Source organism: Otolemur garnettii, unplaced genomic scaffold (genome assembly GCF_000181295.1).
Source record: "Otolemur garnettii isolate 467f Iridium unplaced genomic scaffold, OtoGar3 scaffold00007, whole genome shotgun sequence".
NCBI lineage: Eukaryota > Metazoa > Chordata > Mammalia > Primates > Galagidae > Otolemur > Otolemur garnettii.
In genome coordinates this window covers 16,302,189-16,308,603 of record NW_003852402.1, presented here as the reverse complement: position 1 = coordinate 16,308,603, position 6,415 = coordinate 16,302,189, and positions in this window count along the sequence as shown.

Here is a 6,415-nt window from a genome sequence, read left to right as displayed (position 1 = left end):
ACAGGCCTAGTTTTGAAAATTGCTTGCTTTAGAAACCCCTATGAGTCCAAGTTCAGATTCAGGAGTCCAAATTCCTTTTGCTTTAGCTAATGATTAAATGTTTCCTTTTACCTTCCAGTTCCCTCCCTCTTTTCCAAGCACTTTAATCTTAATCATTCACACAGATTGTTTAGTTAGTCATGGCAACAAGGCCATTTGATAGACCAATCAGCAACTACATTTAGATGTAATGTTGACATTCTGGCTGTGTCAGCCAAATTGTTGAGACTCTAGTATAAAGGTTTGACTGATATCCATGAATTGACAATTCTCATAGACAATGAGGGTGTTGAGCACAAAACGGTAAGGAAGCCCAAAAGAAGGCAAAGGAGACAGCACTGGCCACTATGGAGAAGGCCGAGGACCTAGCCAACAACGCAGCCACCAAGAAGCCACAGCAGCAACAACAATTTGTGTAGCCAGCCTACAACCACCACAGCACACCAGATTACTCGGCTCAACGGTCTCTGCCCTCTTCCCATTATATTCTATTTTTAAAAATCAACTTCCAGCCCTGTTCTCTATCTTGTCAGTGGGTGTCCAATTTGGCATCTGTAGTACACCAGGCATATTATTCATGTCTTGAGCCAGGCCTGCTATCCCCCTGTTGGGCAGCTGAGGACAGAGATATGGTGACTTACCTCCCCGTCACAGGCCATATGCAGGTGAAGTGGCAATAAATGCTCGACTGTAAGCTCCATGAGGGCAGGGCTCTATGTTTTGTTCTCTTATGTGCCCCAAGTACCTGGAACAATATCTAGCACATAATAGGCACTCAATAAATATTTGTTGAATTTAAAAAAAAAGTAAAAATACTATGAACAACGCTAAATTTCAAATGTAAGAACATCTGCACTTACGTGAAGTATCCAGAATAGGTAAAACCATAGAGACTGAAAGCGGATTAGTGTTGCTGGGTAGGGAATGGCACAGGACTGCTTAATGGTGCAAGGTTTCCTTTCAGGCGATGAAAATGTTTTGGAACTAGATAGTGGTGACAGCTGCACACACTGTGGACTAAATGCCACTTACTTGCACACTTTAAAATGTTAGTTTATGTTATGTGAATTTTGCTTCAACTAAAAAAAAAAATACATAACCTCAAATTGGCTAGAGAGGGAAAAGGATGCATTATGAGGAGATTGAGTCTATTTTTGGACTGTACCTCCCTCCCTCTTAGAATGGTAAAGTCCAGGTAAAAACTAGCTAGCCATCATCCTAGAGAAAGTATAGGTGACACAGAGTGTGAGCTCTAAAATAGGTCCTGCTGTCCAGGAGCCTACCATCCTGATGACAGGACACTGGCCCACATTTTTGGAAACCTCTTCTTGCTGTGAAATTCCAGGAAATTTTCTCAGCACACTTCTCCCCACTTCCTGGGCTCCGCCTGTGCATTGATTCTAAACCCTGACCCTGGGCACCCAATTCTATCTGATTGAGATGAAAAGCCAAGAAGCATTGAGAACCACAGATCTAACTCCCTCTCACCCTGAGGTCTTAATGTCACACCATTAAGTGGCTTTTCACTGTGTTTTTAATCTCAGCCCAAGGTATGGCTGAATATCTTCCTTGTACTCGCCCCATTTGGTGACTTTTTTGGTGTCTGTATTTTTGCTTGTCTAGCTCCTTTTCTAGAAGGTAAGTAAGTGCTACAGTGGCACGGATGGAGACCCACAGGTATTCCTGAGTCCCTGCTTGGGTCCAAACACTAAGCCAGGTGCTGAATAAACAACAGTGAAGCAAAACCAGGCCTGGTCTCTGCCCCGGTGAACAGATAGTGTAGCGGGAGAGAGATGTTCGTCCAAGAATCACATACAAACATAGAAGTGTGACTGTGACATGTGCTTTGGGGACCAAAAGTTTCTGTGATAGGGACATTTAACCTCACTGGGGAGGTGAGATGGGGCTTCTGTGAAGGAGTAACACTTGAATAAAACCAAGGGTAAGCAAGAATTAAGTAGGCAAAGAGGAGAGGGAAGGGCATTGCAGGCACAGGGAACAGAACAACTTGCGCAAAGGGCCAGTGGTGGGAAGAGCACGAAGAGTATGAGAGGCTGAAGGGGCTGGAGGAAAGGAGTGTAGGAGGAGAGGAGGGTAGAGATTGGACCAAGCAGGGGCATGTGGGCCAGGTTAAAGACTTGTGTTTTTATGATAAAAGCAACAGGAGCTACCGAAGATTCCAGTGAAAATAGGAGGGAGGGGGTGTTGGTCAGATTTACATTCTAAAAAGCAACTCTTTAGAGTAGGGTGTGGAAATGGAAGGGGATACTGCCTGGGTCCACTGGGTGGAGGGCTGGGGCAAGCCTGACCAATCAATTGCACCTCGTCTGTCCTCAGTGATGGAGTTAGGGAGGGGCATAGAGGAGAGCAGGCTCATCAGAGGGACTGTCAGCTGTCCAGCAGGAACTACCAGAAATGACACGTGGCCTTGAACTTGTGAGCACACGAGGAGCTATTGTGGCTGTCTTGCCACCATGAAGTGGAAAGCCTCATGCCACCAAGAGTCCCCAAGTAGGGGCCAAGAGTGAGCAGAAGCTAGAAATAGAGTGGAACCGAGTCCTGACACTTTGGAATGTCTTGTCCAAGCCTGACTGAAGTTGTCCTTGCTCATGGGCTTTTCAGAGACATGAGCCACTCCTTCCTGTTTGCATCTGCCACTGTCACCCAAAGAGTGAGTGGGTTTGTGGGCAGGAGGGAGGCTTGGAGACAGTCCCCATCTGGGCCTGCCATCTGCTGGAGCAGGATCCCAGAAGGAGCTGGGATTCCTGTTGCAACTCCTCTTTCCACGAGAGGGGCCACCAGAGGAAGAGCAGGGGGGAAATGGGCCCAGCCTGGCACAAGCACATCTTGGTGCCTATAATCTAATCTGGTTAGCTAGTAGCTGCGTACATTTACCCTTCTCTCTGCTGAAGGCATACCAGTGTGGGTGCTGCTATCTCATGCTTTCCGAGGACAGTTCTTTCCAAGGCTCTAGTTCACCCTTGACTGACCTGAGGGAGAAAAAGAGGGAACCAGAAAGGCCAGAATGCTCTGGAAGCCAGTGAGTAGTGTACAGCCAAATGGGGAGTGTGGCAGGCTAGTGCCTGTAGCACAATGGTTACGACGCCAGCCACGTACACTGAAGGTGGCGGGTTTGAACCCGGTCTGTGCCAGCTAAACAACTGCAACAAAAAATGGCCGTGTGTTGTGGTGGGTGCCTGTAGTCCCAGCTACTTGGGAGGTTGAGGCAAGAGACTCACTTAAGTCCAAGAGTTTGGGGTTGCTGTGAGCTGTTATGCCACAGCACTCTACTGAGGGTGACATAGGGAGACTCTGTTTAAAAAAAATGAGGAATGTGGCAGACACAGAGGCCCAGCTCAGTGTCAGGAGACTTGCCTGTGGCCAGGAGCCCAGCGACGGGGAGAGCGGGATGGGATTGTCCTTCTCTTCTACCCATGGTGGATGCTCCTGCCGAGTATCAGTACTTTCCACTCTGCCTCCCCAGCCAGCTCCTCTGGACCCCTCAGCCAGCTCTGCAGGTTTTCAGGGTCAAGGTTACTTCCTAAGTCTGATGGTTATCTGAGTCCCAAAGAGGCACAAACCTCAGCATCTCCTTTTTCCAAAAGAAGAACACAGTCTGTAAGGGAGGATAGGCAGGGAGACGACATTGCTCCTGACTCTCTTTCAGAGTGAAAGAGGCAGAACAATCATCTCGTGAGCTGGACAAGGAATGAGAAGGCATGGGCTTCACTTCCTGCTCTGCTAAGCAGCCACAGTGAGCAAAACCTCTTTGGGCCTCTGTTTCCCTCATTCTCAAATGAAAGCACATTGGATTCAAGGTTCTTAAATCAAACATTTTACACATCGGAGTGGGGAACTGCCTCTTAAAACTACACGGGTAGAAGGATGGCAAAAAGAATAAAACTACACAGAAAATGAGCTTTCACGGCAGCGCCTGTGGCTCAGCGGGTAGGGTGCCGGCCCCATATACCGAGGGTGGCAGGTTCAAACCCGGCCCTGGCCAAAAAGCTAGCCAGGTGTGGCAGGTGCCTGTAAGCCCAGCTACTTGGGAGACTGAGGCAAGAGAATTGCCTAAGCCCAAGAGCTGGAGGTTGCTGTGAGCTGTGTGACACCACGGCACTCTACCCAGGACAATAAAGTGAGACTCTGTCTCTATAAAAAAGGAAAAAAAGAAAGAAAATGAGCTTTCATTTAAATTCTGGGGAAATTAGCAGCTGTTTAAATCATGATGGGAGGCAAAGCTTCTTGACCCCTCTCTCAACCAAAAGGAGAATACAGCTTTCTCTCTGACCCCACAAAGTTTGGACCTTTCCTTCTGGGACTTTGAATGTTGTGAGGGTGGCAGGTGGTTAAGCCAAGGCAAGGGTGGATTTGTGACAGCTCCGGTGGTGAGTAGAGGCAGTGGCAGCAGAGTGGCCTGGGGACAGGCAGTATGTACACCAGTGGCCTTATTCCCATTGTCCATCCAGCCTCCCTTGCTTCTTGCCTGGTTCCCAGATCTGCTTCTCCAACCTTCTTGCTGTGTCTATGAACTACCCGACAGTGTTACAATTAATCCCTTTCTTGGTTACATCAGTCAGAGTCAGTTTCTATTGTTTAGATCCAAGTGTCCTGACTGATACTTAATGGAAGACGCCTATGTTATTAAAATCCAAATCTAGCTAGAGTCATTTTTGCCATTTAAGACAGGGTGGCATCGTTTACATCAGTGGAAAAATCAATGTTTATACTCTTTCTTTTTCCTAAAAAAAGCACTGGCAGAGGGTCAGGAGGGTGGGGCCGTGGGCTGCCTGCAGGGTACACGTGTGTGGGTATAGAAAGGTCTCTGTCACCAGACTGTTTCCTTCTCGTCTCTCCTTCAGGATCAGAAAACTTTCTGGAGAGGGCCAGATAGTGAGTACTTTTGACTACTTTGTGAATGAATGAGAAGACATGGCTATTTTCCAACAAAACTTTATTTCCAAAAACAGACGGTGGGCTGAACTTGGCCCATGCACCATAGTTTGCCAGCCTTTGTCCAACGCATTTTCGTTTTATCCCTCTGTGATAATTTGAATTATAGTACAATAAATATTTGCTCCTTTCTCTCTTCCACTGTGGACAAAGTAGATTTCCCCCACCCCAGGGATGTTAGGCTTAGCCAAACTGACTTGCTTTGGTCAATGAAATGAGGACAGATATACAGTAAGATCCTTACCTATGTTGTTAAGATTTTGTGTGGATCTTGCATGGTGAATCCACCATGAGTAGAACACACCCTGCGTAGCCACTGCCTCTTTAGCCAGGGATCCAGGGCTAGGATCCAAGCTTAGCCAACCTCAGCCTGAAGCAGAGCTGCCTACCTGAGCCTAGCCCAGATGAACTGACCCATGGTTGACCTCCAGATCTGTAAGCATGAAAATAGATGCTTGTTATTATAGCCTCTGGGGTGATAGAATACTGGGATGTTTTGATAGCAATATTATAGCATTCGCTCATATACCATCTTAATGCATTCAACACAGACTGTTTTATAGTTATTTGTGTTACATACATTATTTTCTTTACTGGCTTAGAAATTCTTTAAAGCTGGGGTGGTGCCTGTGTCTCAGTGGGTAGGCCACTGGCCCCATATACCAAGGGTGGTGGGTTTGAAGCTGGCCCTGGCCAAACTGCAACAGAAAATAGCCAGGCGTTGTGGCGGGCGCCTGTAGTCCCTGCTACTTGGGAGGCTGAGGTAAGAGAATCGCCTAAGCCCAGGAGTTGGAAGTTGCTGTGAGCTGTGATGCCACTACTGAGGGCAATAAAGTGAGACTCTGTCTCTAAATAAATAAATAAATAAATACATAATTAAGACAGTATAGCAATGTACAACTGTAGTCCACCTATTTGGGAGACTACAGTGGAAAGATTGCTTGAGCCCAGGAGTTCGAGGCTGTAGAGAGCTATTCACTCCAAAATTCACTCTAAAATTATTCTCATTTTCAGCAAGATTACGTGAATTGTCTTGAAATCCAGCCCTAGGATTATTAATGGCAGTTGGAATAAAAAATGGTTTTTACAGTGATTTTGTCTCTGTTGCTCTGTTCCCCTCTCTCCTGTCTGTCTTCCCTCCTACATGAACACTCATACGAAGACCTTTTATGTGTTATTTCTTTGCGTGGTAAGGAAAGAAAAGTGTAGGACACTCTTTTTTTTTTTTTTTTTTTTGAGACAGAGCCTCAAGCTGTGGCCCTGGGTAGAGTGCCCTGGCATTTCAGCTCACAGCAACCTCCAATACCTGGGCTCAAGTGAGTCTCCTGCCTCCGCCTCCCAAGTAGCTGGGACCACAGGCGCCCGCCACAGCACCCGGCTGTTTTTTGTTTGCAGCCGTCATTGTTGTTTGGCGGGTCCGGGC